Genomic DNA, 27471 nt, shown 5'->3' on the forward strand with positions numbered 1-27471 from the left:
GACCCCTGCCTGACAAACCGCACCCCGCCTCCAGGACCTCCAGCTGACCACGTCCACACCCTGAGCTGCAGCTCCCCATTTGCCAACACATTTCGAAGCCAGAGTGGCCATCTTGGATAATCCTGGAAGCCATAGCTCCGATCTTTAGGTGGGGCAAATCCCATCCTGAGACGTCTGCTGGAGGCTTGAAGCTCATTGTCAGGTACCTCTCATGCATCAGGCTACTGAACATTGGGAGGTTTTATTACTATATGAATGTTATACTGTAGATTTTCTTTTTTCTCCTTATTGAAAAATTTTGTTTTTATTTCTTTACTTTTCTTGCTCTCTTTTCCTTTTGTTTACCTGTTCCCTCAGAGTCTCTTTCTCCCTTTTTTGCATGCTAACATCCAATTTCTTTTGATTACACTCTCACCCTTTCTTTAATCTAGAAGTTCTGTATATTCTTTTCTTATCCCATTAACAGCCACATTCTACATCCCTCTGCATCCTCTTTGTCCTCCATTAGAAACTGCAGACCTTATTGCAAATCTGTTTGTTTTACTGAAGATAATATTTGAACTCATTCTGTTTATTATGACAATTTTGTTATTGTCCTCATAGGGGCTATTTGGTCTAGGATTGCATAGTGTCTGAATTGGGCACTGCTAATACTAATCTCCCCTTAAAGAAAAGGTTTTGGAAACCTATAGGGCCACTATAAGCCTACAGGGGGAAATCTGCAATACCCCAGATCTGCACTGCTAGAGGGGAAGATACATGAACAACATGAAAAAAACAAGGGAAGAAAATGATCCAAACAAATCTAGATTCTATATTAATACAATCCAATGACAGTATGGTAGAAGAAATGTCAGAAAAGGACTTCAGATTATACATGATTAAGATGATTTGCAAAGCAAAGCATGAGATAAGAGAGCAAATGCAGGCAATGAATGATAATACCAATAAGCTGACAGAGCAACTGCAGGAAGCAAAAGATCATTTCAACAAAGGGGTAGAGATTCTCAAAAAAAAAAAAAAAAAAAACGGAAATCCTTGAAATGAAGGAAACAATAAACCAAATAAAAAACTCAATGGAAAGCGTCACCAAAAGACTAGACCACTTGGAAGACAGAACTTCAGACAATGAAGACAAAATATTTAATCTTGAAAATAAAGGTGCCCAAACAGAGAAGATGGTAAGCAGTCATGAACAGAATCTCCAAGAACTCTGGGACATCATGAAAAGACCAAATTTAAGAATTATTGGGATTGAGGAAGGCACAGACATACAAACCAAAGGAATGAAAAACCTATTCAATGAAATAATATCAGAAAATTTCCCAAGCCTGAAGAATGAAATGGAAAATCAAATACAAGAGGCTTAGAGAACACCAAATGCACAAAATCACAACAGATACACACCAAGGCACATTATAATAAAAATGCCTAACATTCAAAATAAAGATAGGATTTTGAAGGCTGCGAGAGAAAAGCATCAGATTTCATATAGGGGGAAAACAATACGGATAGCAGTCAACCTCTCAACCCAGACCCTAAAAGCTAGAAGGGCCTGGAACAACATATTTCAAGCTCTGAAAGGACATGATTGCCAACCAAGAATCCATTACCCAGCAAAACTTACCTTCAGATTTGAAGATAAAATAAAATCCTTCCACGATAAACAATAGTTAAAAGAATTTACAAATAGAAAGCCTGCACTACAGAATGTTCACAATAAAATATTCCATGAGGAGGAAATGAAAAACAACAATGGAGGTCAGCAAAGGGAGGAACTACCCTACAGAAAAACCACTCAAAGGAGAAACCAAGCCAACTTAAAAACCAAAAATAAACCCAAATGACTGGGAATACAAATCATATCTCAATAATAACCCTGAATGTTAATGGCCTAAACTCATCAATCAAAAGACATAGACTGGCAGAATGGATGAAAAAGAAAGGCCCAACAATATGCTGCCTGCAAGAGACTCATCTCATAGAAAAAGATATCCACAGACTAAAGGGGAAAGGATGGGAAAAAACCTACCATGCACATGGACTCAGTAAAAAAGAGGGGATTTCCATCCTTCTATCAGAAAAAGTGGACTTCAAGCCAAAGTTAGTCAGAAGGGATAAAGAAGGACATTTCATACTGCTTAAGGGAACCATAAATCAGGAAGACATAACGATAGTAAATATTTATGCCCCAAACAATGGTGCATCCCTGTACATCAAACAAATCCTTCTTAATTTCAGGAATCACATAAACCACAACACAATAATTCTGGGTGACTTCAACACAATGCTGTCACCTCTAGATAGATCTTCCAAACAAAATCCAACCAAAGAAACCATAGAACTCAATAACACAATCAATAACGTAGACTTAATAGACACATATAGAATATTCCATCCATCAATGAGCGGATTCACTTTCTTCTCAGCAGCACATGGAACCTTCTCGAAAATAGACCATATGTTATGCCACGCAACCCTTAGGAAATGCAAAAAAATAGAGATACTGCCTTGTGTTCTATCAGATCATAATTGAGAATAGAAATCAATGACAAAAAAGGGAAATTATTCCAACATTTGGAAACTAAATAATATGCTATTGAATGAAACATGGATAACAAAAAACATCAGGGAGGAGATTAAAAAATTCTTAGAGGTCAATGAGAACGATGATACAACATATCAAAATCTCTGGGACACTATGGAAGTGGTACTAAGAGGAAAATTTATTGCATGGAGCGCATTCCAGAAAAGAATGAAAAGTCAACAACTAAATGACCTAACATTACAGCTCAAAGCCCTAGAAAAAGAAGAACAGAATAACACCAAAAGTAGTAGAACACAGGAAATAATTAAAATCAGAGTTGAAATCAATGAAATTGAAACAAAAGAAACAATTCAAAAAATTGACAAAACAAAAAGTTGGTTCTTTGAAAAAGTAAACAAAATAGACAAACCCTTAGCCACACTAACAAAGAGAAGGAGAGAGAAGACTCAAAGTACTAAAATTCATGATGAAAAAGGAAATATCATGATAGACACCACTGAGATATAGAACATAATGAGAAACTACTTTGAAAATCTGTATTCCAACAAAATAGAAACTACCGAAGACATTGACAAATTTCTAGAGACATATGCTCCTCCCAAACTGAACCAGGAGGACATACACAATTTGAACAGATCAATATCAAGCAATGAAATAGAAGAAGTCATTAAAAGTCTACCATCCAAGAAAAGCCCAGGACCAGACGGATTCTCAGCCGAGTTCTACAAGACCTTCAAAGAATAACTCATTTCAATACTTCTCAAAGTATTCCAGGAAATAGAAAAGGAGGGTACCCTACCAAACTCATTCTATGAAGCTAATATCACCCTCATACCCAAACCAGGAAAAGACACATCAAGGAAAGAAAATTTTAGACCAATATCCTTTTTTTTTTTTTGGGTGCTGGGGATCGAACCCAGGGCCTTGTGCTTGCAAGGCAAGCACTCTACCAACTGAGCTATGTCCCCAGCCCCTAGACCAATATCCTTGATAAATATAGATGCAAAGATCCTTAACAAAATATTGGCAAACTGTATCCAAAAACATATTAAGAAAATCGTGCACCATGATCAAGTGGGGTTCATCCCTGGAATACAAGGATGGTTTAATATCCATAAATCAATAAATGTAATCCATCATGTCAATAGACTTAAGGATAAGAATCATATGGTTATATCAATTGACACAGAAAAAGCATTCGACAAAATACAACACCCCTTCATGCTCAAAATACTAGAAAAAATAGGGATAGTAGGAACATACCTGAACATTTTAAAGGCTATTTATGCTAAGCCCATGGCCAACATCATTCTAAATGGAGAAAAACTGAAACCATTCCCTTTAAAAATGGGAAAAAGTCAGGGATGTCCTCTTTCACAACTTCTATTCAACATTGTCCTCGAAACTCTAGCCAGAGCAATTAGGCAGACTAAAGAAATTAAAGGGATACGGATAGGAAAAGCGGAACTTAAGCTGTCCCTATTTGCTGATGACATGATTCTATATTTAGAGGATCCAAAAAACTCCTCCAGAAATCTTCTAGACCTCATCAATGAATTCAGCAAAATAGCAGGCTATAAAATCAACACACATAAATCTAAAGCATTTTTATATGCAAGTGATGAAACATCTGAAAGGGAAATGAGGAAAACAACTCCATTTGCAATAGCCTCAAAAAATAAAATACTTGAGAATCAATTTAACCAAAGAGGTAAAAGATCTCTACAATGAAAACTACAAAACATTGAAGAAAGAAATTGAGGAAGACCTTAGAAGATGGAAAGATCTCCCATGTTCTTCTTTTTTTTTTTTTTTGTGGTACTGGGGATCGAACTCAGGGCCTTGTGCTTGTGAGGCAAGCACTCTACCAGCTGAGCTATCTCCCCAGCCCCTCCCATGTTCTTAGATAGGCAGAATTAATATTGTCAAAATGGCCATACTACCAAAAATGCTATACAGATTCAATGCAATTCCACTTAAAATCCAAATTATGTACCTTACAGAAATAGAACAAGCAATTATGAAATTCATCTGGAAGAATAAGAAACCCAGAATAGCTAATGAAACAGGGGTATCGCAGTACCAGAACTTCAACTATACTACAAAGCAATAGTAACAAAAACGGCATGGTATTGACACCAAAATAGACAGGTAGATCAATGGTACAGAATAGAGGACACGAACACAAACCCAAATAAATACCATTTTCTCATGCTAGACAAAGGTGCCAAAAATATGCCATGGAGAAAAGATAGCCTCTTCAACAAATGGTGCTGGGAAAACTGGAAATCCATATGCAAGAGAATGAAACTAAATCCCTATCTGTCTTCCTGAACAAAAATCAACTCACAATGGATCAAGGGTCTTGAAATCAGACCAGAGACCCTGCATCTTATAGAAGAAAAAGTGGGTCCAAATCTTCAACTTGTTGGCTTAGGATCAGACTTCCTTAACAGGACTCCCATAGCACAAGAAATAAAAGCAAGAATCAATAACTGGGATAGATTCAAACTAAATAGCTTTCTCTCAGCAAAGTAAACTATCAGCAATGCAAAGAGAGAGCCTACAGAGTGGGAGAATATCTTTGCTACTCATACTTCAGATAGAGCACTAATTTCCAGAATATATAAAGAACTCAAGAAACTCTACACCAAGAATACAAATAACCCAATCAACAAAGGGGCTAAGGATATGAACAGATGCTTCACAGAAGAAGATCTACAAGCAATCAACAAACATATGAAAAAATGTTCACCATCTTTAGTAATAAGAGAAATGCAAATCAAAACTACACTAAGATTCCATCTCACCCCAATTAGAATGGCGATTATCAATAATACAAGCAACAACAGGTGTTGGAGAGGATGTGGCGAAAAAGGTACACTCATACATTGCTGGTGGGGCTGCAAATTAGTGCAGCCACTCTGGAAAGCAGTGTGGAGATTCCTTAGAAAACTTGGAATGGAACCACCATTTGACCCAGCTATCCCACTCCTTGGCCTAGACACAAAGGACTTAAAATCAGCATATTACAGAGATACAGCCACATCAATGTTCATAGCTGCTCAGTTCACAATAACCAGATTGTGGAACCAACCTAGATGCCCTTCAATTGATGAATGGCTAAAGAAAATGTGGTATACATATACAATGGAATATCACTCAACTATAAAGAATGATAAAATTATGGCATTTGCAGGCAAATGGGTGAAATTGGAGAACATCATGCTAAGTGAGATAAGCCAATCTCAAAAATCCAAAGGATGAATGATCTCACTGATAAGCAGATGATGACACATAATGGGGGGGGGCAAGAATGGAGGAAGGAGGGACTGTATAGAGGGAAAAGAGGGGTGGGAGGGGTGGGGGGGAAGGGGAAAATATAACAGAATGAATCAAACATCATTACCCTATGTAAATGTATGATTATGCAAATGGTATACTGTTACTTCATGTACAAAGAGAAACAACATGTGTCCCATTTGTTTACAATAAAAATAAATTTAAGAAAAATAAAATAAAATTTGAAAAAAAAAAAGAAAACAATTACTTTCCTAAAAGTCTCTACTTATGTCTCATTTGTCAGAGCTGGGTCACATGACTATCCTAGCTTCAAGGGAGTCTGAGGAGGTGAGTATTTTTACTTGGCACATTGTCTCTCTGAAGAATTGAATTTCTGACAGAAAGGATGAAAAGAATGGTTACTGGGTAAGCAGCTATCACTATTTGTCACATGAAGCTTACAATCTGTTTGGTTTCAAATATACCACAGACAGATGGGAGACACTCTTTACCTGACTCATACTCCAGTGTCCCAGGCTGGGGAGAACCCCACCACCACCAGCATATGTGTATACCCTCCTTATCCTGTTTGACCTCTGACACCCACACCAGGTCAATACTTCAGGAATATGTGTGGTCTCCGGCACACCATATCTGACTACCTCCTCAGAACCAAGTAAGTTCTTTTTCTTTTTTTGCAGTGCTGGAGATTGAACCTAGGACCTTGCATGTGCCAGGTGAGTGCTCCATAACTGAGCCACATCCCAGCCTCCAGGGTAAGTTCTCGAGTAAAGCATTAATTAAGGCATATGAAGACTTCCTTTTTTTGAACCTCTGCATGGTGCCTGGAGTAAGAGGCATTGCTTTGTCCTCTGTTTAAAGGAAGCAATAGGATGTGAATACCACAGAAACCCCTGGGGAAATGCCTGTCTTTCACCAAAAATAGTTTTAATTCTCTTAAACAGTGGGTTTGGTTTTCTCTCATGAACCTTTTGAAGTGTGTAATTCATCTTAATTTTTTCCCTTCTAACTGCTAGAGAAATTTTGAGCCACATAAATTTTATTAGACAATTAAACTATTTATTTCTGTCCTATTTCTCTTTTTCTTTACTTTCTTTTTTCTTACTCTTTTTGTGTCTCTCTTATCCCTTCTTTACTTTCTTTTTGCCTGCTACCAATTTTAGTTTTCTGTTTGTGCTGCATTTAATGTATCTTTGTCAGGCACATTAAATCATTGCTGAAAGAAGATCAGCTTTAAGTAAATATATGAGTAAAAATAACTATTAAAGAGAGCAGGGAAAAATTTTTTAAACATTTCCAAAAGTAACCCAAAAGTGTCTTCATGGAAATAAAGAGTGGGATGAAAACATTTGGGTAATGTCTCCCAGAGAAGAAAAAATTCCCAATAAATTTCTGGAGAATTTAAGTGGCAAAATTATTGTTGTAGTGATCTTGAAAATACTGGTTATTGAACCACATCAGGCATGCAAGATTTATGGATGGACTTGGATACCACATACATAGAAGAAAGCCTGGAGCAGTTTCCATGGGCTTCTGTCCCATAAGGCTCCGGTGCTTCTATCTTCAGAAACTGAACACAGAGACTTCTGAGAACTCACATAGATGTTGGTTCCCAAGAGAACAACTCTCCCTTAAGTCACACACAATCACAAAACACAAAATACAGTTTACTTCTAATATGGACAAGGATCGCTTTTCTCTGAAGTTGAGCATTCTCTGGAATTGGGTGCTTTCTTAATCCCTTCAAAACTTCTGATTTAGAAAAATCCAATTTAAATAAAGAATACAAAGTTCAGGGAAATTAATTTTTCCTGAAGTGCATATGGATTCTGGATTTATACATGTGTGTGTGGGGGGTGTATAAATGACAATGATTGTATCACTCAGGATTCCACCAGGAAACAATCATTTATATAAGCACACACAGTTTAGTGAGCAGACATTTCTTCTTAAGGGAAGACCAGTTCTGCTAATTAAGGCCTTCAACTGATTGAATTAGACCCACCAAATTATTTAGGATAATTTTCCTTAATGAAAGTTTGTACTGGTTGTATACTTGAATCACATCTACAAAACCTTCACAATATCATGTAGATTAGTATTTAATTGAGTAACTAGGGACTATGGCCTACCCATGTTGACACATAAAACTGACCATTATAGTGATGTTTAGTGTTTCATTTTGTTTTTAACTTCCATTACTGAAAACTTTGTTCTTTGTGAAAATAAATCACAAGTTCAGACAGGCTTCCAAGAAGAGAGTCAATATTACCAATTTATGGTATTGACTTTGACACATATTTGGTCTATGAAGGTCATTAATCACCTGGTAAAAGAAAGGTACAATGAGTATAACTCATTCATTGAATGTATGCTATTGCTTGATACACTAAACTGTTAAATGCTAAGAAAAATGGTTCTTCAAATAAGTTAACACATAAAAAGGAAGGATTAAGAAATAGGTATATCATCTATAAGTTGTTTTTCTCATGCTACAAAGGTTTAGAGTACTGAGTACTAGGCTAGGTTAGTTATCTCTTTCTACCTTCTTGGTATAGAAATGGTGGGTGCTTTGAAATATTCAAACATATGCAAGAGTAGAAAGTATTTTTGAAGTGTCCGTACTGTCCACTAATGATACAGAGCAATTTATTTTCTCTCTGAGCCTCATTTGCTTACCTGTAAAATGCAAATAATGATTACTGTCTTGAGGGCTTGGGGAGAATTAGATGAGGAAATATAAATTAAATACTTGAAACAGTAGATACTCCAAAATACTGATTTTTTTCCTTCCTTCCATGAATATAGCCTTCACAAGTGAAGTCCTGTGAGTTTAAAATTCTCTCCAGTATTTTTTGCAGATTATCTCCATCTGGTACCAGTATTTTGGATATCAAAGGTAGGAAAGAATCAAGTAAGATTTTCAGTGCCCATTAATTTATTGCATTGACCGTAAAGATACTCTCACTGCAGGTTCCTTTGTTTTATGTGCAAATGAAGACCATACATGTTATCATTTCAACTGTAAGTACAGATATAATTACTGTGTTTATACTTACTTTATTATTTGAAAAATCAGTAATTTGCCTAATTTTATCTGAAAATGCTCTTGTGAGTCATGTGGTAAAGTTCTGAACAAATGGTAGGTGTCACCAGGTTTCACGAGTGTGAAATAATTTTTGACTGAGAAAAAAAGGAGTATAAAATTTTTTCAGTGTCAGACTCATGTGGCATGGAACATATATGGGTAGGTTTTATTTAGTAGTTAACTACACAAAGAATATAGGGAAAAATTGTAGATAAATATAAAATCCTCTTCAATCTCTTCTCCCCATTACTATCATTATCACTTTGGCCTGTATCCTTCCAGCCAATTGTTTGTGGATTTACATACATATCACAGTGCAGAATTCATGTAGAATGTAGGTATTTTACTTGTTTAAGGAAAATGTGGCCTATTTATTGATTTTTATCATGTGAAATCTGTGGTATGATGATCAAGAAAGACAGAAAGAAAGAGAGGTCTTCTCAGGAGTGATCGTTTACTTCTCTGTATTTCTTTTTATTCACTTTTGGTCCCCTGAGCCCATTTTTGGCAAGTTATACTACCACAGCACATGTACAATAGACAAGCAGTTTAAAGATGTTGCATCCAGTTTCATCAACCAGTGGCTCCACAAAGAGATAAACAGTCTTATTTCTTCTGCAAGTACTCTCCACCAAAGTCTAAGTGTTATCAGTCCCATTTTATAAATGAAAAAGAAAGAAAAATAGTTCTATCTTTAAAGTGCAAACTGAAGTCACAACTCCCAATGTCAAATTGTTTCCCAACTAAAACAAAAATCTCATTAATCATTTCATTAGTTTTTAAGATATAAGGTAACCTCGAGTTTAAGACAAGATGGCATAGACTCATTTCTCCTTGCTCTTCCCTATTAAACATAATTAGAATCCCTGTAAATAATACAGAAGTTCATCATAAGGGGATTCTGGACAGCAGCAAGAGGAAATCAGGCTGATTAGATACCTGGGGAATGGAAAGAAACATCAGGACTTGAAGAATGACACTAGGGAGAACTTCCTGGCTTTTATTTTTATCTTCCACATGTCTCAGATTGGGTGCTGGAGAGACCTGCAACCTAGAACCCCCAATCAGAGTAGAAGACAAAACAGAAAGGAAAAAACCTGTTATATGTGGCCAATGGAGTGGGAAAGTAGAGAAACCCAGCCCAGCAAAAGAAAAATATTTTTGCCAACACCAGCCCTACCCAAGCCAAATGCCACAGTGTCAGCAGAGACTGGGTAGGAACTAGAGATACTGTCCCCCAGTCGGTGGCCACATGCAGCTGGGAGCACCAGCCAAGACTGAGCGGGAGTCCCAGAGGCACTAGGCAGCCTGGGGAAGCACTTCCCTCCCCCGCTGGCAGCATCAGCCAAGAGCCAGCGGGAGCCCCATTCGCACCAGGCAGCTGGGGGAGGCTTGCTCGGCCTATCTGGCAGCATCAGCAGTTACCCAACAAGGAGCCCAGACTGCCTTCCCCACAACAGCAGCAGGTAGTCAGAGTTAGCATTTTAAGCCTCCTCCCACCCCGTGGCACCAGACAACCCAAGGAGGCACTTTCCATTTCCCGCTGGCACCATGAGAGAACCAAGTGGGGATCTGATCTCCCGACCCCCACCACATGGCATGCAGCAGGGGAGGCACTTTCCTCTCTCGCCAGTGGTGTCAGCAGAGAGCTCGTGGGGAGTCTGGACATCTGCCACTCCCCTCCCACCCGGCATCAGCGAAAGATGCAGACAGGTGCTCCCGCTCCCCGCTGCTGTTGCCATGCCAGCGGAGGCTGTGAAGAGTCTGGACTTTCACCCTGTCTGCCAGCGGCAGCTGGTGCCCCTCACCCTCCCAATTAGAAGGAGGGAAGGATCTCAGGGAGAAGGGAGCTGAAGAAAAGGATTCTTTAAATCTGCCTGGGAAGTCTTGGAAAGACACCTGTCTGACCCAAATGTGAAACTTACTAGATCACCATGCCAGCAGGTCTGACAACTGAACTGCAGTGTGGCGTATCACTCAGGTTTTCAAGGCAGCTTCTGAGTAACACAACAAAGCAGACCAGAATAGCACTGCCAGAGTCCTAAAAACTGAATTGTCATTGGTACTGTAGCCCACAAAAGTAGGCCAGGAAAACCCAAAAATATCCACACGGAGACACATCATAACCAACTTCTGTAAATTAAAGATAAATTAAAAAATCTTGAAAGTAGCTAGAGAGAAAAACATGCATTACCTACAGAGGAACACTGATTTAAATGATAGCAGATTTCTCGTCCAAAACCAAAAAGGCCAGAAGGAACTGGTACATTTATCAAATGATGAAAGAAATGAACTGTCAACTATAAATTCCATGTTCAGTGAAAATTTCCTTCAGGAATGAAATTATGGCATTTGCCAGTAAATGGATGGAACTGGAGACTATCATGCTAAGTGAAATAAGCCAATCCCCAAAAACAAGAGCCAAATGTTTTCTCTGATATGCAGATGCTGACTCACAATGAGCGGGATTTCAAGAATTGGACTGGCGGGGGATGGTGGGAAAGGGGGATATAGGAGTGGGGAAGATAGTAGAATGAATTAGACATAACTTTCCTATGTTCATATGTGAATACACAACCAGTGAAACTCCCCAACATGCACAAACACAAGAATGGGAAGTTATACTACGTGTATGTGTGACAAGTCAAAATACACTCTACTGACATGTATAACTGAAAAGAACAAATAAAAAAAGTTCTGGAAAAAATATTCTTCAGGAATGAAGGGAGAAATAAAGATATTCTCAGATGACAGAAAATTTATAAAAATTTCACTAGCAGATGTACCATTAATGAATGACTATAAGAAGTTCTCTAAGCAAAAAGGAAATTATACCAGAAGGTAGCTTGGAACTTTAGAAAGGAAGGACAAAAACGAAACATGTAAAAATGAAGATAAATATAATACACTATCCTAGTCCTTGTGAGTTTTTTCAATCATGTGGAATTGTTGAATCAAAAATTATAATACCATAAGATGTTGGATTCAATGTATAATAGAGGAAATAGATAAGAAAATTATATTTCAGGGCCGGGGTTGTGGCTCAGTGGTAGAGCACTTGCCTAGCATATGTGAGGCACTGGGTTCAATTATCAGCACCACATATGAATAAATGAATAAAATAAAGATCTGTCAACATATAAGAAATTTAAAAATAAAAATGAAGGCAAGTTTTCTATAAAAAAGGAAATTATATTTCAAAAGTTGGAGGGTAAAGGAACATAAATGAAAATGAGATTTTTACACTTTACTAGCGGTAGTAAAGTGTGATTAGTTACATACATATATTTTGATGCCTAGCACAAAAGTTAAGAAAACTAGCTGAGTGCAGTGGCACACATCTATAATCCCCACTACTCGGGAGGCTGAGTCAGGAGAATCAAAAGTTCCAGGCCAGTCAGCCCCTACATTTTGAGATGCTGTCTCAAAATAAAATAAAAAATAAAAAAGGGCTAGAGATATAGCTCAATTGTAAAGTCCCCCTGAGTTCAATCCCCAGTGCCAAAAAAAAGGAGAGAAAACTGCAGAGTGATGAACTCAAAAACACTAAATAAGTCAAAAGGAATTCTAAAAAACATTCAAGTAACCCACAGTAAGGCAAGAAAAGGAATACAGGAATGAGACATACAGAGGGAACTGACAGCAGATAATAAAATGTTAGCTTTAGCCCTGAAGTATCAGTAATTATATTCAGGTTAGATAGTCTAAATAAATGACTTAAATAAATAACTTAAAAGAAAGTAAACTGAACTGGGATTGTGGCTCAGTGGTAGATCGCTTGCCTGACATGTGTGAGGCCCTGGGTTCAATCCTCAGTACCCCATAAAAATAAATAAATAAATAAATTAATCAATTAAATAAAGGTCCATTGACAACTAAAATTTTTTTTTAAAAAAGACAGAAAATTCACAAATAGATTTTTGCTTTTTTTTTTGTTGTTATTTTTGCAGTACTGGGGATCTAACTCAGGGCCTTGTGCTTGCAAGGCAAGCACTCTACCAGCTGAGCCATCTCCCCAGCCCACAAATAGATTTTTAAAACCTCACTATGTATTGTCTATGAGAAAATCTTCAAATATAGTAACACAGGCACACAATGTTAATTTTTAAAAGCAGGAGTAGCTAGAGTCTAATCTGATAAAGTAGACTTTAGAGCAAAATAAATTACCAGGGACAAAGAAGGATGTCATATAATGATAATTGGGTTAATTCCCCAATAAGACATAGAATTCTAAATGTGTATACACCAATAAACAGCTTCAAAATACATGAAGTAAAATCTGATGGAACTGCTGAGTTGCAGTAGTGCATGCCTGTAATCCCTGTGGCTTGGGAGGCTGAGGCAGGAGAATCACAAGTTGAAAGCGAGCCTCAGAAATTTAAACAGGCCCTAAGCAACTTAGTGAGACCCTGTCTCAAAATAAAAATTAAAAGCCACTGGAAATGCAGCTAAGTGGATAAGCACTCCTGGGTTCAATCGCTGGTATCAAAAGGAAAATAAAACATGATAGAACTGAAATAGAAAGACAAATTCACAATTATAGTTGGGGACTTCAATGTATTCCTCTCAGCAATAAAACTACTACAGAAAATCAGCAAGATGATAGAATCAACAACACCATAAAGCAACAGGATCTAATTTATAGGACATTCTACCCAACAGTAGCATAACTCACATTCTTTTCAAATACCCATGAAACATTCACCAAGGCATCCCATATTCTGGGTCATAAAACAAACTTCAACAAATGTAAAAGAATTGAATTCACACAGAATATATTCTCTGGCCATAATGGAATCAAACTAGAAATCAATAATAAAGTCAACAAGGAAAATCTCCAAACACTTGAAAACGAGACAATGCACTTCTCATTACTGCACAGGTCAAAAACAAAGTCTCAAGGGAATTTTTTAAAAATACAATGAACTAAATGAAAACAAAAATACAGCAGGGCATGGTGGCATAGACTTGTAATCCCACAGGCTCCAGAAGCTAAGGCAGGAGCGAGTTCAAAGCCAGCCTTATCAACTTAGCAAGGCCCTAAGCAACTCAGTGAGCCCCTGTCTCTAATATAATACAAAAAAAAGGGCTAGAGATGTGTTGCTCAGTGATTAATGCCACTGGATTCAATCCCCAGTACCAAAAAAACCCCCACAAAAACAAAATAAAAAAACCCCCAACAACATTAGATTTGTGGAACATAGCTATGCTAGCAGGAGAATTTATAGCACTAAATGCTTACATTAGAAAAGAGATAGGGTCTCAAAAAAATCAGGTAAGTTCCCATCTTAAGAGACTAGGAAAAGTAAAGCAAAATAAACTCAAAGTGAAAAGGAAGGAAGGAACAAATAAAGAGTAGAAATCAATGTAATTGAAAATAGGAAGACAATAGATAAAACTGATGAAGCCAAAAGCTGTTTCTCTGAAAAGATCAATACAACTGATAAACATAGCAAGACTCGCTAAGATAGTCACTAACACCACAAATGAGATAGGAAATCTTACTACAGATCCTGCCACATTGAAAGGAAAATAATTCTATAAAGAACCCTATAAGCCAGGCATGGTGGTGCAGGTCTCTAATCCCAGCAGCTCAGGAGGCTGAAGCAGGAGGATCGCAAGTCAGTCTCAGCAACTCAGTGAGACCTTGTCTCAAAATAAAAATAAAAAGGGCTGGGGATGTAGCTCAGTAATTAAGCACCCCTGGGTTCAATTCCTAGTACAAAAGAAAATGTACATGTATGTGACAACTGAGATGAAATGGATCGACTCCTTTAAATCGTAAACTACCATAACTCAATCATTAATATATTTACCATCTGAATAGTACAATAACTATTAAAGAAATTGGGTTTGACATTTAAAGGGTCTTGAAAACAGAAAGCTCCTGGTCCATGTGATTTCACAGGAGAATTCTACCAAACATTTAAAACGTTAATACTAATTTTATACAATCTATTCTAGAATACCAAAGAGGAAGGAACACTTCTGTGCCAGGGGTCTCTCAAAGCAATCCCAGCTTGATTATTCATTACAAGGACTCACAGAATGCAGCATATAGTTATACTCATGGCTATGATTTATTACAGTAAGAGAATACACAGCAAAATCAGTGGACAGAAAACACACATGGGGTGAAGTGCAGAGGAAACCTGGTGTAAGCTTCCCAGGAATCCTCTCCCACTAAAGTCACACAATCAGGCATCCTGACAGTGATGTGAAATGTGGTCTATCAGGGAAGCTCATTAGAAACTCAGTTCCTGAGGCATTTGTTGGAAGTTGATCACATAAGCAACCTTTATCTAGCACTTACCAAATTTCAGACTCCCAGAAGGAAAGCAAGTGTTCAGCATATTGTTTGTATGAACAGTTTAGGGACAGTAACAATCTAATCAGTCCTGGAAATGGTGGGAACTTACTCCAAATCCAAGTTCCAGATGCCATCAAAAGACCTACCTTGAGAACAGGCCTTTCAAAAGATAGCGGTCAGGCCAGCTATGTTAACTCTTCCTGCAAAGCTTGGAAGTTGGGAGACTTGAGTTCTAGTCCCAGGATAAATCATATTTGTATAAACAAAGTATACACAGTGAACCACTCTTATCAGTTCTGGAAATGGTGAGAATTCCCCTAAAGTCCAAGTTCCCAGATACCCACCAAGGGCGTCCTCCTATCTTTACTCTTTTTTGTACAATTTCCCAACTCATTTTATGAGGCAAAGATAGTATCGACACCCCCCAAAAATTACATGGAAAGGCAAATTACTTGAATGACTAAAAGAGTTTTGAAAAGAAGAATAAAGTGGGAGGAATCACTCTACTCGATGTTCAGGCTTATTATATATGTCTAGCAATCAAGAGTGGTATTCGGGGGCTGTGTTGTAACAGTGGTGGAACACTTGCCTACCATGTGTGAGACACTGGGTTTGATTCTTAGCACTACATCAAAATAAATAAAATAAAGGTATTGTGTCCATCTATATCTAAATTTTTTTTAACAAAAAGTGGTATCCACAGAAGAACAGACCTATACATTAACAGAACAGAATACAGAGCCTAGAAATAGCCCCACAAATAGCTCAACACAAATATGTCAAAATAATTTTGACAAAAGCGTAAAAGCAATTCAGTGGAAGAAAGACAATCGTATTTTATTTTGTGGTACTTGGGATTAAATCAGGAGTGCTCTACCATTGAGGCACATCTCCAACCCTTTCTATTTTTTATATTGAGACAGGATCTCATTAAGTTGCCAAGTCTAGCCTGGAACCTGGAATCCTCCTGCCTCAACAGTCATTTTGTTTGAGCTACCAAATGTCTATAGGCAAAAATATGAACCTCTATCTCAGGTTCATGGCTTATACAAAAATTAATTCACAAAGAATCATGAACTTAAATGTAAAATATAAAACTACAATCATGGGGCTGGGGTTATAGCTCAGCGGTAGAAGCTCAGCGGTAGAGCGCTCATCTAGTGCGTGTGAGGCACTGGGTTTGATCCTCAGCACCACATAAAAATAAATAAATAAAAATAAAAGTGTCCACCTACAACTAAAAATTAAAAAAAAAAAAACTACGATCATTTTATTTATATATTTAGGTACTGGGGATTTAGCCCAGAGGCACTTTACCACTGAGCTTCATCCTCAATCCTTTTTGTGTGTGTGGGCTACTAGTTATTGAGCCTGGGGCACTTTACCACTGAGCTACATCCCCAGTTCTTTATTTTTAATTTTTTAATTTTTATTTTGAGACAGCCTCACTAAGTTGCTTAGGACCTCACTAAATCACTTAGTCTGAACTCGGACTTTAGATCCTCCTGCCTCAGCTTCCTGAGTTGCTGGGATTATAGAGATGTGCCACTGTGCCCAGCTTTCACCTTTTTAAAATTTTTATTTTGAAACAGGGTCTAGCTAGGTTGCTTAGCGCCTGGCTTAGTAGCTGAGGCTGGCCTCAAACTTTTGATCTCCTGCCTCAGCTGCCCCAGTTGCTGGGATTATAGGCGTGCGCCATTGCACCTGGCTTGAACCTACAGTAGTTTTAGAAGGAAACACCTGGAACTAGATGAAAATTTCTTGGACATGACATCAAAAGTATAATACAAACTTGGTATGGTGGCACACGCCTATAATCCCAGCACGTTGAGAGGCTGAGGCAGGGGGACCGCAAGCGCGAAGGCAGCCTCAGTAATTTAGCGAGAACCTGGGTCTAATTTTTAAAAATTCAAATAGACTGGGGATGCCCCTCAAGTGTCCATGCTTCAATCCCTAGTACAGTGCTTGCCTCCAATGTCCAAAGCCCTGGGTTCAATCCTGAACTCAAAAAAAAAAAAAAAAAAAAAAGACATTACATAAATGCAAAACTTGATAAATCGGATGTCTTAAAAATTCAAGATTTTAAGCCCACCACAGTGGCACATACCTGTAATATCAGCAATTCTAGAGGCTGAGGTAGGAGGATCAGAAGTTTAAGACCAGCCTCTGCAATTCAGTGAGGTCCTAAGCAACTTAGTGAGACCTTGTCTCAAAATTAAAGGTAAAAAGGACTGGGAATGTACCTTGGTGGTAAAGTGTCCCTGACCTCAATCCCCAGTACCTCCCCCCCAATTAAAAATATTTGGTTTGCAAAATCTCTTATTAGTGAAATAAATCAAATTCTGAAAGTCAAACGTCTAATATTTTCTCTCATATGCAGAAGCTACACCAAAATAAGGGAAAAAAGGCATGGAGGAATCCCTGGAAAACAGAGACTATCACTGGAGTAGAGGAAGGAGATTGAGGGGGAAGGAGGAGGGACAGGAAAAGGGAGGAGGGATGGAATGAAATTGAACAAATTATGATATGTACACATATGAATATGCCACAGTGAATTTCACCTTTATGCATACCTATAAAGCATGAAGTTTTAAAAAATGATAAATAAAAGGAAGACTAGTAGAGGAAGAAGAGCAGGGAGGGGAGAGGGAAAGAGGAAGAACTAGGAACTGAAGTAGAGCAAACTATATTCCACGTGTGTATGATTAGGTCAAAATGAATCCCGCTATTATGTATAACTATAATGCACTAATAAAAAAATTTAAAAAAAGAAAATGAAAAGAGGCTGGGAATGTGGCTCTGTGGTAGAGTGCTTGCCTAGCATGCAGGAGGCTTTGTAGATCCACAGCACTGCAAAAAAAAAAAAAAAAAAGCAGGGGGGCGCAGGATAAAGAAGAAAAGAAAATGAAAAGACAAGACCAGCTGCCAGACTGGGAAAAACATTTTCAGATCACATATCTGACAGAGGACTTGTAATGAGAATATAAAAAATTCTCAAAACTTAACAGTAAGAAAAAAATCCAATTAGAAAATGGGCAAAAGACATTAGCAGACATTTAACCAAAGAGGATCTACAGATGGCAAAAAAGCACACGCAAAGATGTTCGATATCATTAGGCATTAAGGCAAAGCTATTTAAAATGAGCTATCATCACACATCTATCAGAATGGCTAAAAGAAAAATATAGTGACAACACCAAATGCTGACAAAGATGTGAAGAAACTTCTCTCTTATACATTGCTGGTGGGAATACAAAATGGTACAGCCAATCTGGAAAAGTTTGGCAGTTTCTTATAACACTAAACATATATTTGTTATCCAACCATATAACACTATATGTACACTTATCTGACCCAGCAGTTGCACTCTTGGGTATTTGTTACAGGGAAATAAAAGCTTATGTTTACACAAAAACCTGTAGATGAATGTTCCTAGTAGTTTTATTTCTAATAGGCAAAAATTGGAAACACCCCAAATATCTTTCAATGGGTTAACAAGGATACTGTGGTACATCCATACCATAGAATACCACTCAGCAATAAAAAAGGAATGAACTATTTGTACATGCAAAAACTTAGATGAATCTCAAGGAAATTATACTGAATTTAAAAAAGCAGATTTCAAAAAGTATGCTTCCATTTATGTAATATTCCTGAAATGACAAAATTATAGAGATTGTTAGAGGTTGCCAGGGATTAGAGTAGGAGAAAGTGGTGAGTGTGATAATAAAGGATAGCAGGAAGAAGCTTCGTGGTGGAGGAACAGTTGATTGTGGTGATCATGTTAATCTACATATGATAAAATTGCAAAGAACTATGTACACAGATTCAGAAATGAGTGCATGTAAAATTGGTGAAAGGAAACTATGCATTGTACTAATGTCGATATCTTATATATGTAAGATACTACCATTGGGGGCTCAGTAGTAGCTCAGTGGTAGAGCACTTGCCTAGCATGGGTGAGGCACTGGGTTCAATAAATAAATAAAATAAAGGTATAAGAAATAGGAATGTGGGCTGGGGAGATAGCTCAGTTGGTAGAGTGCTTGCCTTGCAAGCATGAGGCCCTGGGTTCAATCCCCAGCACCACAAAAAAATTTAAAAAATAAAAAATAAAGAAATAGGAATGTTTTTTAAAAAGATACTACCATTGGCAGAAACTGGGTGATGGGTACATGGGACCCCTCTGATATTTTTTATAAGTTCCATCAAATCTATAATTATTTCAAAATAAATTAAGTATAATAAAGGGAAGTAAGTCTGAAGGATTACGAATATTTTAGAACTCACACATTTGCCTATTATGTAATAGAACTACATCTTTAATATGGAAAACAGCCAAAAGAAAGAGCGTACATTATTGTTTATTCTAGAAATGTAAATGAAAATGACTATATGAGTTCATCCTAATTGGATATGGTACATTTCCAAACCCAGAAAGCTAAATAAAAATGTTTGTTGCTAAACATCTGTATTCAATCAAAGGACCAGAACCAGTTACAAATCACTCGCACACACTTCTCATTCATTTGTTCATTCACTCGAAGCTACTGTCTTACACAATTGGGATTCTGGCTAAGCAAACACAAAATCTGCAAGGTAGGTAGTCAGGAAGGGACGATCAGGAGGAGACTGGAACTAATGGGCACAAGCCAAAGGTATGATAGACAAACTTTCTCTCTTACATCCTCAGAAACCTCAGTCCTGATTTAAAGGTTTTCCAACTGATTCAGTCAGACTCATCTAGATCATCCAGGATAATCTCCCTTTAAACCAACTGACTACCGGCTTTATAAAGTCACCAAAGCACCGCCACAGCAACGCCTAGATTAGTGTTTGAGTGAATAACCGGGAGTTGTAGGCTAACCAACTTGACACCAAAAAAGCCACACAACATCATAAACCATTTGTGCTTGCAGTTGGATAAAAGTATTGTTAATAGCCACCTTGGCTTTATTATTATAGGTTCTTCAAGCATAAACGATGTAAATCAATAGTGGTCGCCAAGTCCATATATGAAGAGTTCTACTTATAGAACTTTAGAGTTGGAAGGGGCCACGAAAAGCTTGGTTTGTATTTAGACACAGCCAAGACGCCTCCACCTGGTCCTCTCTAGCGCCTTGTCGGGCTGGGGTTCCTAGGGCGGCAGCGCGCCCAGCTGGAGGGGAGGGGAACCCACCTGGAGCTGAGCGTCGCGGGTGCGGGAGTTCTAAGTGGGCGGAGCGTCAAAGCCGGTGGCTTGGAGACGGCGCCCAGCCCGCCAGAAGAGCGCGCGGCGGGCAGACGGCGGGGAGCCAGTCGGGTACTGCGAGCGCGGCCGGCGGTGAGGCAGGCGGGGAGTGGTTGGGGGAGGAAGGAAAGGGAAGAGGCGGAGCGTGGGAGCGCACAGTGTCAGGAATACAATAGTGCTCCGCGCCGCCTCAGCCGCCGCCGCCGCTGCCGCCGCCGCCCAACCGCCTGCCCAGGGCTGAGGCCTGACGGGCCGGGCGGGCGAGGGGCGAGGGCCGAGGGCAGGAGCTGAGGCGCGGGGGACGGCCTCGGCGGATCAGGCGGCCGGGGCGGGAGGGCGGGGGTGAGGAGGGGATTAGGGGGCAGGTGCGAGGGAGGGAAAAGAAGAAAGCAGGCGGTCAGGGGGGCGGTTACCACCCCTGCCCGACTAGCCCAGCACATTGCAGGGGGCCCCCGTGTGGAGCCGGGAAGGATCCGCGATTTAGCTGCGCGAAGGTAGGCGCCACAGGCCAGACGCGGCGCGAGCTAGGTTGGGGGCGCGACGTCGCGCCGGTTAGGCAGCGGGAGTGGCGGCCTCGCGGAGTGGGAAGCGGGAGGCGCGGGGTGCAGTGTCCCTGCCCTCAGTGTCCCGGCACGGCCTCGCCGGGCTCCAGATCGCTCTGGCTTTACATAGCGGTCGCCTCCGGCGTCCTCAGAGCTTTCGGGCCGAAAACGTGTGTGGGCTGAGGTAAAGTGCCTGGTGGCCTCTTTACTGGTCAGGGCAGTGCCTGGTGGCCCAAGCTGGGGGCGGGGGCGGACGCGCGAGCTCGGCTATAGCTCGCGGCTACACCGGGAAAGAATTGAGCGCCATAACTGTTGCGGCTTTTCCCTGCGATGCCCCCTCTCGGCGCCCCCTCCCACCCTGTCCTCTGCATAGTATTGGGGCTCAAGGGGGCAGACTCGTGGCGGGAGGGCTTGCTCTGTCGGCCGCCTGGGGTCGGATGCTCCAGGGAGCGAGGGTGCGCCCTGGCTATTTCAGCACTGGGGGGCGGGAAGAACCGAGTGCATGGAGAGGGAAGGACCGAAGGTGCGGGGAGCAGCGAGGCACCTCGGGGAGCTTGGGTGCCAACCGAGTGGGAGCATGGGCGCCCCCCGGCCGGCGGCGAACTTTCCCTTCTCCTCCAGTCATTGTTCGGACGCTGCGAGTCCGCAGCTGCCGAGCGCTCAGCGGTCCCGGGGGTGGGAAAATCAATTGTGAAGGCTTTGCAAGTTACGGGGAAATTTCCCACCACCGCGTAAGGCAGAGTTATTAACTTTTTCCCCAGTTTCTTGAGTTCGCTCTATCCCCTCTGCTGTAGGGACCCTAGTTCTATTCTTTCTCCTCCAATCTTTTTCTCCCACTTTTCAGAACAGAGACATTGCTTCTGTTAAGTCTGGATTTAAATTGCACAGGGCAACCTGTGTTTAATATTTGAGGAGGAAAGTGGGGCGGGATCTCTAGTGAGTGACCGCAGTGATGGTATGTGGAGGCATGTTTAAAAGTTTATATCGCTGTGCAGCTCTGGGACGTATGTAGCTCCTAGGTATTTGTCAAGAAACTTGTTTGGCCGCTCCTTTGGACTTTCTGAGTTGCCAGGAAATCGGTGGCCTCAAGATGTGTTTGAGATTTTTTATTTTTCCCCCTTCTGTGAGATATGTATATCTGTGAAGCTGAGAATGAGATCCCCCCCCACCCCGCCCCTTCACGGTCTGATTGTATGAAAAATCAAAACCGTGTTGACAGTGATTCCAAATGGCCTGGAGGGGAAGGCGACCTCATTCCCTGCATTCAGGCTGATAAAGATAACTGCTTCTCTCTAAACTCGGAACGCAGGGGGGAAAAATTTAGGGAAAAACTGGTTGCACAACATTGTCGCTTAGTTTAAGCAAACCAGAATCCACTTTCCCAGAGTAGTTTACCTCTTAAATACCTTCCCTGCAGCCACTTCTCATCCGCCTAGGGGTTGGGGGATGGGGGCGGATGAGAACAGAGTCGGCGGAACAAAGCATTGTATTTTTATTTAGTTTAATATTTTCATAACATCGGTAGGCACTGGGAGTGTGGGTCACAGCCTTCCTGATCTTCAAGTAGTGTAGTTTTCATGCCTTTATAGCATCATGTGATTGATTACTCTGGATAAATGAAAATAGATTTTTCTTTTATCTTATTTAGCCTAAGTGTATCTACCTCCATTACATACCATTTTCTCTTTCATTTAAAGTGAATTCTGGCCAGGAGCGGTGGCACATGCCTGTAACCCCAGCGAACCCAGCGACTCAGGAGGCTGAGACATAAGGATTGCAAGTTTGAGGCCAGGCATAGCAACTTAGTGAGACCTTTTTTATTTTGAGAGAGTCTCACTAAGTTGCTGTGGCCTTGCTAAGTTGCTGAGGTTGACTTTGAAGTTGTGATACTCCTGCCTCAGCCTCCTCACCCATTGGGATTACAGGCATTACACACCCAGCTCTTTAATAAGTTTTGTCTTTTCTCTCTCTTGTGTTCTACCTCTTGTAACATTTCTCTCCTAAACTATCCAAAACCATTTCTTCTTTATTACTTTGAGGTCTTCCCTGGAACTAAGCAAGCGTTTTGTTGCGGGGAAGAGTTGGGAAGCATCATGGATCAGGTGTTTGTGAAGACATGAACTCTTAAGAAGCCTTGATCAAAGGTGCAGAGAGAGTAAAAATGAGGTTGAACATTATCATAGTGCATAATGTATCTGCCTCCTCCTGGAGCTTGTACAGCACAGGAGCTAAGGAAGATAGAAGTCACATGCTATCTTACATTAAGAAAATCTTGTCCTGGAAATGTGTCTCAGCAATAGAGCACTTGCCTAGTGTACACAAGGCCTTGGGTATGATCTCCAGCACTGAAAAATAATGAAGAAAAAAAAAGACAACCTTTCATTATGGATAACTTTCTATGAACTTTATTTACATTACTTTGTACATGAGAGGTGGGTGTTTGGTGACGCATGTCTGGCACTGTCCTGGCAATTTCTTTTCTTTTCATGGTGCTAGGAATTGAACCCAGGGCCCAGTGCTAGGCAAGCATTCTCCTATGAACTTCAGCTTCATCCCTGGAACTCTCCTGAAATTGGTATACTGGAATAGCTCACAAGTTTCTGTTGTTCCAGTTACAGTGTTTGAGAAAGCTAAAGCATTCTGATCGGGAAGGGTCTGGCATGAGTGGTTAGAAGTGATGAATAAGATGTTGCTATCAGCTGGTCACAGTGGCGCATGCCTGTAATCCCAGTGGCTGGGGAGGCTGAGGCAGGAGGATAAGGAGTTCAAAACCAGCCTCAGCAAAAGTGAGGCACTAAGCAAATCAGTAAGACCCTGTCTCTAAATAAAATACAAAATAGGGCTGGGGATGTGACTCAGTGGTTGAGTGCCCCTGAGTTCAATGGTACCCACAAAAGAAAAAAGATGTTGCTGTCAAGTGGTCTTTATAGAGCTAGTAATACTGCTTTGAGTTTTCTGTTTTCTGTAACTTTTGTGAATTCCCCATGGCTATTTTTGCTTCCTCCCTGTAGGTCTTTCCACAGACAACAACAGCAGAACTCTTACTGTTATCTCTGTGCTTATGTTGGGCAAAAAAGAATGGTCCTGGGAAAAACATGCCTGATTCCTTAGCTAGGCTTGAGAAAAGGAAGGTAAGAACTCAGAGGCCTATCCCTCTGAGTATGATGACAGGCTCCTGAGGGTCCTGGGGGGGGGGGTTCTAGTATGCCCTGAAGAAAGTATTTGGCCTGGTGTGGGGAATTGTACTGGAGTTTTGACCAATAGGAGATACCTGAGTTCATGAATACTTGAAAGCAGCAAATAATTTAATCTCTGTTCCAACCCAGAAGCCATGGCTATGCCCTGCTACCCAAAGAGCTCCTTTCTTTTGATACTGTCTGACCTTGGAAATGTGTTTTTGAAACATTTAATAAGAGAATATGGTACCAGCATGGGCAGTACACTGGACTTTGTGTGTTGGAATTTCCTGAGAAATTTATTAATATTATCCTTTTTTAGATTTTAAAAACAATTTTGATAAAACATTATAATTACAAAAATGTTGCAAGATTGGTACAAAAAACTCACTGTATTCCCTCCTTTACCCAAGGTCACCAATTATCAGCAGTTGATTTCATTTGCTTTGTCATTTGCTCTGTTTCTTTTTCCAAATCATTTGAGAGTAACCATTGAGAGATTGGTACTTGTCAAGGCCATCCTACCATGAAGTGTCTCGGATGCAGCCACCAGGTATAGCAGAATATTGTGTTGGGTCAGGGCCCCAGAGGTAGACTACCTATAGCTATGAAGTACACATTTGTACACATCATGTGGAATCTCTGGTGCTAGATATAGAAATCATTATCATTTGTAAAAGTGGTTAAGATTAACCCCCCTTTTCTCACCATTCTTGTCAAGTTTCTTCCTAACTATGCCAAATTTTGATATTGTTAGAAATTCACTCCCCAACTTTGTAGTCATAATATATTCTCTAACAGTTTAATTCATTCAGCAAATATGTATGGGGTGCCTTCTATTTGCTAGGGATATAAGAAGTGAAAAATATTCATCTCTTTAAGAGCTCAATGTCCGGGAAAGAAAGTGAGGAATCTTCTCCTAGTTAGGGAAAGGAGGGCTCTACTTAAGGGGTTCTTAAGGGTACTGGGAGGGCTGGGGATATAGCTCAGTTGGTTGAGTGCTTGCCTTGCAAGCACAAGGCCCTGGGTTCAATCCCCAGTACCGCAAAAAAAAAAAAAAGGGGGGGGTACTGGGAACCACCAGCCTGGTTAAGGATCTAAAAAGTAGATATCTGGGAGTCATTTGAATGGACATGAATATGAAGACATGTCTTCTCTGAGGCCTGCTACTTTTAGATGATGAGGTTCATGAGCTTTGGAAGCCTTTAGTGTCATATATCCATCCCAGACTGTGGCCTCAGGCCAACTTAGATTTGAATTCTGGCTCTACCCTTTTATCTTGACTAGTTATTTAATTTTGCCTTAGTTTCTTCATCTGCTCAACCACATCTCTGAAGGTGGTAGTGGGAATTAATTGAGGTAATAGTTGCTCCACAAACATTCATTTCATCTTTCCTTATAAAAATGCAGTATGTGGGGAAAATAGCTTGGAAAAATAGTAGTTTTTAAGGTGGGATCCAAGAGGGTATTTCTGTTTTTTCAACAAATAAATGTTTAATTGCTATTTGTACTAGGTGATATGGAGATTATTGTGTATGGGGTAATAAAAACAGCAGCAATGATTTGTTAACCATTTCCTTTGTGCTAAGCCTCAGTTATGTCACTGAGGTTTGAGGCTTAGCAAGGTGAAGCAGAGGTAAATTGCCCAAGGTCACACGGCAAGAAAGAGGTAAAATTCTTCTGTGAGGGAGACCAACAAGGTTTCCTTGGAGCATTAAGAATGAGCAGGAATAAGCACGGTAAAAGGTAGAGAGAATTGCTAGGCAAAGGGAACAGCAGGTGCTGTGAGGACACTGAGGTGGGAAAGAGATGTGGAAAGGATCTACAGAGGTTTGGCTAGGACCGGGAGAAAGAGATGAGATAGGCCAGGGAAGATTGACACGGCCTTATGGGACCTCATTAAGAAACTTGTGTTTTATTCCAAGGACAATGGGAGGCTGCTGAAGGTGTTTTTCACTTTTTTTTAAACTGTGTGTGTGTGTGTGTGTGTGTGTGTGTGTGTGTATGTGTGAGATCCAGAAAAGCATGTAGTGAGGCCTAAACAAAAATGATTTAAGAAATTTAATTTTTCAGTATCATATTTTGTGATCCAATCGAGGCAAAATTTCTGGTCCAAATGTGTAGGTTGTAAGAAGTTTTTTGTTTTCTGTTTTTGTTTGTTTTTAATACAAGGGATTTAACCCAGAGGCACTTTACCACTGAGCCAAATCCCCAGCCCTTTTTTATTTTTAATTTTTGAGACAGAGTTTTGCTAAGTTGCTGAGGTTGGCCTCCAACTTGTGATCCTCCTTCTTCAGCCTCCCAAGTCTCTGGGATTAACAGGCCTACACCACCACACTCAGCTTAAAATTTTTTTACCGTCCACCATGAACATGGCTTAAAAAAATTGCTACAATGCTGGAAAAAACTGGGCCTTCTGAATGCTTCTAGAAAGAGGTATAATTAGGCTCATATATCAGATGCTTTTTAGGCTACATTAAGGGATTTCTTTCAGCTTTTGCTAAACCCTGTCAAATGGGTAAAAAAAAAATGGAATTGGGAGAAAAAGGAATTCCTGGAAACCTGAGTTGTTCAGTGTTAGAAATGAAACTGTCAAGTATAAGACTTTGGTTTAAATATATCATGATAAAGATACTTCAGTGACTAAATGGAAATTTGTCATGTTTTTTGTTTCTTGTATGTGTGCCATCTGTGATGGCAGACAGCACATTTGTGAGAATCTGGGAAGACTTAAGCATTTTTTCAATACTTACATATTTATTTATTCTCATCCAGGTACTGGAGTTTTTTGTTTGTTTTGTTTTTGTGGTACTGGAGATTGAACCCAGAGGTGCTTTACCACTGAACTAAATCCCAGCCCTTTTATTTTTTTATTTTTTTATTTTGAGACAGGTTCTTGCAAAGTCATTAGGCTGGCCTTGAACTTTCAATTTCCCCATCTCTTCCTGAGTCACTGGGATTGCATCCAGCCCAGATACTAGAGGTTTTTATGTTTGAAACTATTTCTTAGGTATAGAGTAGTCTTCACAGCAGGAAAACCAGTGTTCTCTTCCCCTTGCCATATGTACTGAGCCACAAACATATTTCCTTTTGGTACCAGGAATTGAACCCAGGGGCACTTAACCACTGAGCCATATCCCTAGCTTTTTAAAATTCTTTTTACTTTGAGACAGCAAACAAATTTACTTTAGCCTCTGTTAGTTAACTTTTTAGGGGAGGAGGGTGGTTAGTTTGTGGCCAGATAATCTAGGGTGGCTTTGATCACACATCTGAT

The 27471-nt window shown here is 40.0% G+C and overlaps 1 protein-coding gene across 6 annotated transcripts in view; it reads left to right on the top strand.

The window, feature by feature from the left end:
* Window positions 1-20542: 20542 nt before the first annotated feature.
* The window catches only part of Jade3 (jade family PHD finger 3), a 138059-nt gene continuing 131130 nt past the window's right edge, over window positions 20543-27471 (top strand). For 3 of the 6 annotated variants that reach the window (XM_047535983.1, XM_047535990.1, XM_047535988.1), the window contains exon 1: window positions 20846-20973. The gene's annotated coding sequence lies outside the window, so the exon portion shown is untranslated. Of the gene's footprint in view, window positions 20573-20845; window positions 20974-24035; window positions 24153-27471 lie in introns of those variants that run through there. The other 3 variants (XM_047535989.1, XM_047535987.1, XM_047535984.1) reach the window with 3 other exon arrangements.

Source organism: Sciurus carolinensis, chromosome X (assembly GCF_902686445.1).
Source record: "Sciurus carolinensis chromosome X, mSciCar1.2, whole genome shotgun sequence".
NCBI lineage: Eukaryota > Metazoa > Chordata > Mammalia > Rodentia > Sciuridae > Sciurus > Sciurus carolinensis.